Here is a 10,989-nt window from a genome sequence, read left to right as displayed (position 1 = left end):
CTGGAGGAGGCGATGAATCCCAGTCCCATTGAAAGTAGAAACCACAGAACACAATGTCATGTCGGTTGCAACGGGGGAGAGGGTAAAAGGAGGGCATGGCCACTCTGTGCCGACCGGGTCCCCACACCAGGAGATGGCTTAACCTTCGGGGCTGTGGATAAAGAAGGAAGGGCAGGTCAGACTAACTGCTGCCATCATTGAGTGCTTCTTTATAATTGTAAGGAAGGGCGCCCTTCCTTACAACCTGGGTCCTCACAGCGCCCATCTTACAGATGAGAAAACTGAGGCTCCAAGAGGAAGGCCCCAAGCTGTAGAGCAGGACTAGAGCTCTGGTCTCCTACTTAACCTTGTGCTTTGAAATCTTAACTTCAGGGCTTCAACCACTTCCGATTACTGCTTTTTCTCCATTAGGGGGGAAAAAAAATACAGAAACATAAAAAGCAAACATGTTTGATTACAAAGCCTGAGGGAATTTTTGGAGTGACAGAACTGCCATGAATCCTACTTGCGGTGGTGGTTATACAATTCTATGCATTTGTCAAAATGGAATACACACAGATACCTAGCCATTGATGACTTCTATTGTTTGTGAACAAGAATATTTTTAAAAGTGAATGTACTTTGTCTGGATCCCAATTCAAACAGAACAACTGTAAAACGATGTTTTGGGAACAGTGGGGGAAAACTTGAATAAGGAATAATTAGGAGATGACAGGTCCTTCTCCGTTGACTCTGTGGTAAAGAATTCACCTGTGATGCAGGAGCCACAGGAGAAGCAGGTTTGATCCCTGGTTGAGGAAGATCCCCTAGAGGAGGGCATGGCAACATATTCCAGTATTCTTGCCTGGAGAATCCCATGGACAGAGAAGCCTGGAGGGCTACAGTCCATAGGGTCACAGAGTCGGACACAGCTGAAGCGACTCAGCACGCACAAGAGGTGATATTTTAAATTTTGTTAGCTCTGATAAGGCATCGTAGTTATATAAAAATATGCACCCCTTCTTTATTTTTAGGTTTATTGTTGTATTTAAGAACGAGCATGTCCATCACTTGTATTTTTTTTAATGGTCCCAAATAGAGGGGAAAGAAGATGAAATGGCAAAATGTTGATATTTCTTGAAGTTGGCTGATGGGCCTATGTGGCTTTATTGTCTCTCTGCTTTTGGTATCTGTTTGGAAATGTTCAGGACCTAAGTTAAAATTTTTGAAAATTAAATTAAAAAGAAGAGTTCATTGTTGGTTAAGCACAATTTGGAAAATAGAGAAAACTAGAAGAAGACACTACTTCCCTAATCCCACATCACTATTGTAATTAAGATTTTGATGTATTTCCTTTCAGCGTTTTCTATTTTATTCAGGCTTTAAAAGTGGTGTGTGTGTGTTTTACATAACTGTGTGAGCAAACTGTTTATACAGTCCTGCTTTTTCCCTTCTTGAAACGTAAGCTGTTCCCTTGTTAAAACATCTTTGTGTAAACACAATCTCTAATGTTTGTATGGTGTTTACTCAACGGGGCAGTGTTGCCAGACATTGAAGCTGTTTCCAATTTCCTCCCATTATAAATAATGCCTCGATGCACATCCTTGTGCGTCCCAGAGGTGGAATTGCTGGGCCAAAGGGTGCGGATCCCTTGGCAAAATCTCCATAGTGTTTCTGCCTGACCCGAAGCTGAAATGACCTCATACGGTTAAAGTGAGATTTCACTGCTATTTGTTATTTCCTAAAAGTTTGATTCATGACTCGAGTTCATAAGAGGGTGTATTATTTTTTCCCCCAGTTGCAGGAAACAGAAATCCATTCACACCAGCTCATGTCAGAAGAGGGTTGTGTCAGCCAGCAAGTAAAGCTAATATTCAGTTTTGTTGGCCTGAAACAATAAGCCAGGTATTTTACCAGCAGAATTGGGTTTGCTTGGGAACAGGAAATTATAATTTGGGAAACGCACTCCACAGCAACGAACAAGCAAGTGGCGAGAACAAAGGAGAAGAGCATTCTTTTATAGAGGGGCGGAGCTCTTGGAGGAAGTCCATTGGAGGAAATTTGGGAGCTTGAAGTTTAGCGGCTTTTCATTGGCTGAGTTGTAACTTTCTCTCACTGGCCACGGAGTTGCCAGGCAAGAAGAAACTCTTCCTGCCTCCTACTGGGTAGTAAAGCAGTAACCTTCTTCCTGTTGGAAGTAGAAAGTCACACCTCTTCCTGTTCAGTCTATAATTGCCCCAGAGAGGCGGAGCATAACAGCTCCCCCTTCTGGCCTCGCCACTTCATACTTTTAATTAATAAATATTATTTTTGGCAGCACAGGATCTTTGTTGCTTTTTGCAGGCTTTCTGTAGTTGCGGCAAGTGGAGGCTACTCTTCCTTGCCCAACATAGTCTCTCAGGCTTCAGTCGGTGTGGCTCACGGGGCTTAGCTGTTCTGCAGCATTTGGAGGCTTCTCAGACCAGGGGTGGATCCCTGTCTTCATTTTAAGTGAGGCTTCTGTTTACTAATTTTCACAGCTTGGACAAGCTATCCTGCTATGGTGACTGTTGAGATACTAGATTATTTCTGTATTGGTTGGTAAATCGTGCTGCCTCAAGACCTGCACATTTCCCCTACTATGACCACTCCAATTTCCCCCACTTGCCAGACCACCCACAATGCGGGGGGTGGGGGGGTGGGCGAAGAACCTTATGATGAGGCACAACATTGAAGCATTCTGATTGCTCAGTGCCCAAATTACTGGTTGTTAAATATTTTGATTAATCTTGGATACTAGAACAGAAAAGCTGACTCAGATGGCTTAAAGGGTACAGGAAATTTGTAAGTCAAAATTCCACACTTGCCTGACTTGAGCTAAAATTGACACATGTGTTCAGCAGTGTCACCAAGGACCCTATATCTTTTCACCCCTCTACCCCACCTTTTCCAGGGGCATCTCCCAAGAGAGCCACCAGCAGCCCTTAGGCCACAGGGACCCTCATTCATATCCGCCAGCTTAAGGGAAGGACCTTTATCTCAGGTTCCCACACACACAAAGTAATAAGGCTGACTCTGATTGGCCAGCTGAGGTCACATGCTGTGCCAGAGCCAATCACTGTGGCCTGGGGTGGACCCAAATGCCCAGATTGGCTGAGCCAAGTCACCTGTTCCTCAAAGGTAACACCCTTTATTTGAAGCCACAACAGAGGTTCAAATTCCATTTGTCTCCATCTTTATCCGATTCCCCACTGTCGTCTCTGGCCAGTTTCCGGTGAAACAGAGATAATAATGACACTCACTTTCTAGGATTGCTGTAAGGATTAAATGAGTTCATTAATGCTGAGCACTTAGAATGGTGCTCATAGACAGAAAGCGCTTAAATGCTAGCTGCTATTACTGTCATTAGGCGATTATTTTCAGCTTTCCAGGCTGCCATTCTCTGCAAGTTTCTTATTTTTGTACTCCACCCTCTTTCTTGTTACTATTGCTGGGTAACAAATCCCTCCAAAACATGGTTGGCTTAAAGCAACAATCAGCCTTTTATCTCTCACCATGTCTGTGATCAGATTTTTGGGAAGGGTCCAGCCGGGCAGTTCTGCCGTGGGATCCCATGTGGATGTAAATAGTTAGTGGCTGAAGTTGGGATGGTGACAAAGCTGGAGGTGGGTGGGCAGCTCTCTCTTTCATTGTAGCCTCAGGGCTTCTCCAAGTGGTCTCTCCACGTGGGCTGGTTTGGGCTTCCTCAAATCATGAATGGCCTCCAGCAGTCAGACTTCCTGCACGGCAGCTCTGGTCTTCAAGTGTCAGTGTCTCACCCAGGAGGCCGAAACAGCCTCACCTCTTCTGATCTAGCTTTGGAGATCAAGCGGTATCACTTCCAGCACGTGCTACTGGTTACAAGAACTCACAAACCTGCTCAGGTTCAAACAGAGGGCAGGCAAACCCCACTTCTCAATGCGAGGAGTGTCAAGGTTCTAGAAAAATCTGCGGGATGGGAAACGTCATTGCAGCCCTCTTTGGAAATTACAGTCTGGCTTCTTTTAGTACTAACTTAAGTCCCACCTTGGTACAATCAGTGCCCAAGGTGGGTCACATTCTCCCAATCCCAATTCTAAATGGAAATAGTTTATTGAGAAGTTTCAATTCCTCGGCATCAAAAACACTATCATTTCCTTTTGTTTTTTTAGTGACTGCCTCCACCTTTGCTCTGTTAATTTACTTTTTCCTGCCAGAGAAAGGCTATGGGTGGCTCAGATGGTAAAGAATTTGCCCGTAATACAGGAGACCTGGGTCAATCCTTGGATTGGGAAGATCTCCTGGAGAAGAAAATGGCAACCCACTCCAGTATTCTTGCCTGGGAGAATTCCATGGACAGAGGAGCCTGGGGGGGCTACAGAACATGGGGTCACAAAGAGTCGGACACGACTTAGTGACTAACACAAAGGCTATAGGGAATTTTAATGACAATGTCACCAGATTCTCTAATGTTTCCCATATTTTCTTTCTGCTTTTGGCTGGACTGGGTCGTTGCTGTGGCGTGTGGTTTCTTCATTGCAGCGTGAAGGGTTCCTCTAGTTCGGTGTGTGGGCTTCCCTTGTTGTGGGAGTGTGGGCTTCAGGAGTTTCAGGGCTCAGACTCTCTAGGTCTGGCCCCTGGGTTAAGTTTCCCTGGGTCATGTGGGATCTTACTTCACTGACCAGGGATCAAACCCATGTCCTCTCCATTGGAAGGCAGATTCTTAACCACTGGACCACCAGGGAAGTCCCTGTTTCTCTCATTTTCATTCATTTTAAAACACAGTCTTGAACACTAGATTATTTTATGAAACAATTGCTCCCGTTTTTTAGGTGTAATAGTAGCATGGTTCTATCAACTTTTACTTTCACTCTGTAAGAGAATGGCCTCATTCTGAGAGGATACGGGCTGAAGTATTTAGCAGCCACGCCTCGGTATGGTTCAGCAAAGGTTCACACATGTGTGAGCACGTGTGGCTATACAGAGAAAGAAGGGAAACACCGTGAAATGTTAACAACTGCTTATTCTTGGGTTTCCCAGGTGGAGCTAGTGGTAAAGAACCTGCCTGCTGATGCAGGAGATGTAAGAGATGGGAGTTCCATCCCCGGGTTGGGGAGATCCCCTGGAGAAGGAAATGGCAACCCACACCAGTACTCTTGCCTGGAGAAACCCACGGACAGAGGAGCCTGGTGCGCTACAGTCCATCGGGTCACCAAGAGTCAGACTAACTGAATCAGCACGCGTACCTGCTAAGGCAGAGGGTATGCTGGAGTTCGCTGTACTGTTCTCTCAACTCTTCCATAGACTGTTTTTCCTAACAAGTATTTGAGGGGCGGAAAACGTCAGCTGAAACCAGATTCAAATTTCATGGGTGAGGGAAGTTCCAGCTTCTCCCAAGGACTCTACCCTTTCATCTCCCTCCAAAGAGGATGACACTTCCTTTCCCTCTTCCATCGTTTTCTGGGGGAGATGACAGAGGTTAGGCTAGCCCTGTGTCGAGATTTCAGGGTAGGTGGCTGGTTCCTGTTGTGGTGATCTTGAACTGAAGCAGTGGGGTAGTTGGCTGCTTTTGTTCCCATCTTTGGACCTAGTACCAATTCTGGAGATCCTGGGAAAAGTTCAATTTAACATCCTCTGACAGAAGCCTAAAGGCAGAGACTCGAGGTGGCTTTCAACAACTGATGGCTGTGATTCTCACCCAGGGGCAGTGCCTGGGGGCCTTTTCAAAAATGTGTGGGATATTTGGTGATTGTCACAATGACTTGGGAAAGGGTTGCTAAGGGCAGCTGTTCTGGATTTTGTAAAAAACTTTTTATTTTGTATTGGGTCAATTAGGGGCTTCCCTGGTGGCTCAGTGGTAAAGAATCTGCCTGCATTGCAGGGGCCACTGGAGACATGGGTTTGATTCCTGGGTAGGGAAGATCCCCTGGAGGAGGGCATGGCAACCCACTCCAGTATTTTTGCCTGGAGAATCCTGTGGGCAGAGGAGCCTGGCAGGCTACAGTCCATAGGGTTGCAAAGAGTTGGACATGACTGAAGCGACTTATTCCAAAGGACTGGTTCCAAAAAGGAAAAGGAATACATCAAGGCTGTATATTGTCACCCTGCTTATTAACTTATATGCAGAGTACATCATGAGAAACGCTGGGCTGGAAGAAGCACAAGCTGAAATCAAGACTGCTGGGAGAAATATCAATAACCTCAGATATGCGGATGACACCACCCTTATGGCAGAAAGTGAAGAAGAACTAAAGAGCCTCTTGATGAAAGTAAAAGAGGAGAGTGAAAAAGTTGGCTTAAAGCTCAGCAGTCAGAAAACTAAGATCATGGCATGCGGTCCCATCACTTCATGGCAAATAGATGGGGAAACGGTGGAAATAATGGCTGACTTAATTTTTTTGCGTTCCAAAATCACTGCAGATGGTGACTGCAACCATGAAATTAAAGGACGCTTACTCCTTGGAAGGAAAGTTATGACCAACCTAGACAGCATATTAAAAAGCAGAGACATTACATTGTCAACAAAGGTCTGTCTAATCAAGGTTATGGTTTTTCCAGTAGTCATGTATGGATGTGAAAGTTGGACTATAAAGAAAGCTGAGCGCCAAAGAGTTGGTGCTTTTGAACTGTAGTGTTGGAGAAGACTCTTGAGAGTCTCTTGGACTGCAAGGAGATCCAGCCAGTCCATCCTAAAGGAGATCAGTCCTGGGTGTTCATTGGAAAGACTGATGTTGAAGCTGAAATTCCAATACTTTGGCCACCTGATGTGAAGAGCTGACTCATTTGAAAAGACCCTGATGCTGGGAAAGATTGAGGGCAGGAGGAGAAGGGGATGACAGAGGATGAGATGGTTTGATGGCATCACTGATTCAATGGACATGAGTTTGGGTAAACTCCGGGAGTTGGTGATGGACAGGGAAGCCTGGCGTGCTGTGGTTCATGGGGTCGCAGAGAGTTGGACACGACTGAGCGACTGAACTGAACTCAAAGTGACTTAGTATGCACGCATGCATAGCCAATTAACAATGTTGTGAGTTTCAGGTGAACAGAGAAGAGACTCAACCATACTTATACATGTATCCATTCTCCCCCAAACTCCCCTCCCATCCAGGCAGCCATGTAACATTGAGCAGAGTTCCATGTGCTATACAATAGGTCATTATTGGTTATCCATTTTAAATGAAGCAGCGTATACATGTCCATCCCAAACTCCCTAACTATTCCTTCCCCCATCTTTCCCTGTTCTGGAATTTTGATGTCAAAGCCCCTTTTACACTCTTAAAAGTGTTGAGGACCCCAAAGCGCTTTTATTTATATGGGCTAGGATGTCCCTGACAGTCCAGTGTTTAAGACTCTGTGCTTCCAATGCAGGGGGCGAGAGTTTGATCCCTGATCAGAGAACCAAGATCCCACATGCCACATGGCTCTGCCAAAAAAGTTATAACTATTGATATTTACTATTGTGAATGTCAAGTCACTATATTAGAACTTAGAACTGATACTTTGAGTATATAGGAATCCACAAACACATATTCCGTTAGTTGGCAGAGCAATGACATCATCACATGTCATTCTGGAGCTTCTGGAAAACTCCACTGTACACTCAAGAGAAAACGACAGTGGGCTGGCCAAAAAACATCCTGGCATTATTACAAAAATAATGTTAACTTTGTGGACAAAAGGTCTGGGAAGCTCCCAGGGTACCCTGGACCAAACTTTGAGACCTGTTCTAAAGGCATTTATAAACCTGGGATGGTTAGGTATGCCAAATAGACTGCAGAGTACAGGACAATTCAGCCCCAAATGTCCAAAGCGCCCCTTTGGATGGATTGCTACCCCTTTCATCCAGTTATCTGTGACTTGGAGGGGGTCTCTTGCATATAAACAGTGTTGGTGGAGTGTTTATACATTGTTCCCTCAGATACAGGCTTGACTCCTTCATTTCAGTCAGGTCCCTGATCAAATGTTTTCTTCTTAGAGAGGTTCTCCCTGATCACTCTTAAAACTGAACCCCTTAAAAAAAAAACCGAACCCCTGGGGGGACTTTTCTGGTGCTCTAGTGGTTAAGACTCCATGCTTCCAATGCAGGGGGTTCTGGTTCAATCCCTGGTCAGGGAACTAGATCCCACATGTCATGCAGAGGGGCCAATAAATAAGTAAAACTGAACCACTAGAAATTCCCTGGCAGTGTTTAGGACTCTGCACTTCCACTGCATGGGAACCAGATTCTATCCCTGGTCAGGGAACTAAGATCCCACAAGCCTTGTGGTGGGTAAAAAAAAAAAAAAAAAAATCGCTACCTCCTCCCCTGGTTTATTGTCTTCACAATACTTTTCATCACCAGCCATTATATCACATATATACTTATTTTTAAAATCCTCTCATTAGAATATCAGCTCCAGCAAAACAAGGTTTTTCCTCCCCCCACCCCCAGTGCTATATCCCCAGGGTCTAGAACAGTAGCTGGCACAAGTGTTCAATTCATATTTTTGAAGGAAGAAATGAGGGACCAGACCTATTTTCCCATTAGCCGTGGGACCCAACAAGACTCTGAGGTCCCTGAAGGCAGAGCTTGTGTGTGTCATTAAGTATCCTCAACACTCAATACCTAATAGAAGCAAGCATTTCGAAAATGCTTGTAAAATGAAGAGAAGAATACATAATGATGGGAAGTCATCAGTGGTTGCCTGGGGCTGAGGCTGGGAACCAGAATGGGAATGGACTGAAAGAGGGCACGAGAGGAGAGATCCTTTTTGGCTGACAGAAATGCTCTAAAATTGGATTGTGGCGATGGCTGTATAACTCTGTAGAAACAATCATCACCCACTTAAAACAGGTGGATTTTATGATCTGTAGATTACACATCACCAAAACTAAGCACCGTCTGTGTGAGGGAGTAAATGAATGGGCACCCTAGGAGGTGCAGGGCGTCTGAGCCTTTCGCTGTACTGCCCTGGACGATGCTGGGGACACGGTGCTGACTAAGACCACCCAGAGCTCGGGGCCCGGAGGTGGGAGACATAGGCACAGGGGTCAGGGCAGGGATGGGGGAAGCCTAAGTGACTGCAGGAGATTCAAATGAGAAGTCAGAGACGACTTCCTGGCGGAATGAACGACTGAGCCAGACCCTAAAGGATCATGTTGTCCGTGACCGTGACACTAGTGTTTTGGGTTTTGCTGTTTTCCTTAAGCACTTTTCCTGTTAAAACCTTAGCACGGGTCGGGCGGGTCTCTCCACTAATCCGGCCCTTCCGCGAGTTCCGCAGGAAAGGGCCACAAGGGGGCGCTGTTCTATTGCGCTCTGGGAGAATCTACCGTGGTCGCCTTGGCCTTGCAGGAGCCGGAGACGGGAGCGGCGCGTTCAGGGCGGAGCGGGGAGATGGGGGTTGTGTGTCGGGGGAAAGGTTTCCGAAGGGCGACGCGTGTCCCCTTCGTAGGGTGGCGGAAGCAGCCCTGGGGAGCCGCTGATCGTCAGCGGAGCGGAGGGCCGCTCTCGGTCCTGCGCCGGAGCCCGCGGCGCAGCGAGCGGCTTTCGGAGGCGCTCCGAGAAGGGGGCGGCCCGGCGCTAAGCGCAGTCTGGCGTGGAATTTCCCAAAATAGCCCTGGCCGCTGCCGAAGGTTCCTGGAGAGGAGGCGCCGGGGCGGGGGTTTGGGTTTGGGGGGGGGAGGAGCTTTCCAAAGAGAATAGGGAAGGGGGCGCTCAAGCAGCCTGAGCTGCACGTCTCCCCAAAGATGACCTCGATGCGGGCGTGGGGTGGGGGGGATGCATCACGTGGTGTTAGGTGGGACGAGGTCACTGGGGAGGGCGGTGGCGCTAACTCCGCGTCCCTGGGTCTATTCTGAGAGAGTCTTCCTTGGGGAAACTGGCAAAGAGGAGGCCGTGGGAGGTCTTTGGGAGATAACGGGTCCGTGGAACTCCACAGCTGCTTCAGCGGGGGTTGGGGGGAGGGGGTTCGTGTGTGTGCACGCGAGCGCGCGCGTGCAGAGGGAGGGCGTCTGAGAAAGACTGCTTTGGGCACAGCGAAGAATGGTTTTCTGTAAAGATCGGCCTCTGGCACGGGAGACGACGGTCTTGACTCTGTCCTTGATTTTCTGTGTGCTAAGTGGCCTGTTTCCCCATCATACCAATAATTCGAATCACCTCCGAGTCCTAGGCTCTTTCTGCCCCTCTCACTCGCCCGTGGTTTGTAGAGGTGAATTGCTGAAATGGCCTTTTCTGGGCCTGGCCTTGTGCCCGGACATCAAAATGACCAAAACAGCCCCAGACCCATCCCTCACCCATAGTCCAGTGGGAGATCAGATAGTGACAGAGCAGAGCGGGTCGGGCCTGGTCTGGGAGAAACGGAGAGGAGTTAGGGCCAGGAGGGGGGACGCTCAGGGCCCCGGAGGACCCAACTGGAGACTGAGCGCTCTAGACTTGCCCTGGAGGGTGAGGGAGTTTTGAAAGGATTGGGTGGGGGCGGGGCCTTGAAGAGGTTCCACCTCTACAAAAAAGATCTTTGAACTGAGGCCTGAAGAATGAATGAGTAGCGTCCTGTGAACTGTTAACCGAGAGCTGACACGGATTTATATCTGATTCATCGATATGAAAGGGCATATCCAGGACATTTTATTATTAGGGGAAAATAAAGCAAGTGTTAGTCACTCAGTCGTGTCCGACTCTTTGTGACCTCATGGGCTGTAGACCGCCAGGCTCCTCTGTCCGTGGGATTTCCCAGGCAAGGATACTGGAGTGGGTGGCCATTCCCTTCTCCAGGAAGTCTTCCAGACCCAAGGATTGAACCCAGGTTTCCTGTATTACAGGCAGATTCTTTACTGAGCCACCAGGGAAGCCCCAAAGTAAAGCAAACTGCAAAAAAGGTTTTAAAAGGAATGAGTAGCATTCTTCCTGGAGAAGGTGCAGTGTCAGGAAAGGGTATTGCAGGCAGAAGAAATGGCATTTGCAAAGGCTTGAAGCACAGCTCCTTCTGAGCAGAGTCCTTTGCTTGCTCCCTAGGAACCCTCTTTGGTGCC

The sequence above is a fragment of the Odocoileus virginianus genome, chromosome 20, assembly GCF_023699985.2.
Source record: "Odocoileus virginianus isolate 20LAN1187 ecotype Illinois chromosome 20, Ovbor_1.2, whole genome shotgun sequence".
Lineage (NCBI taxonomy): Eukaryota > Metazoa > Chordata > Mammalia > Artiodactyla > Cervidae > Odocoileus > Odocoileus virginianus.
The sequence above is the reverse complement of the archived record's forward strand: the minus strand, read 5'-3'. Positions refer to the sequence as shown.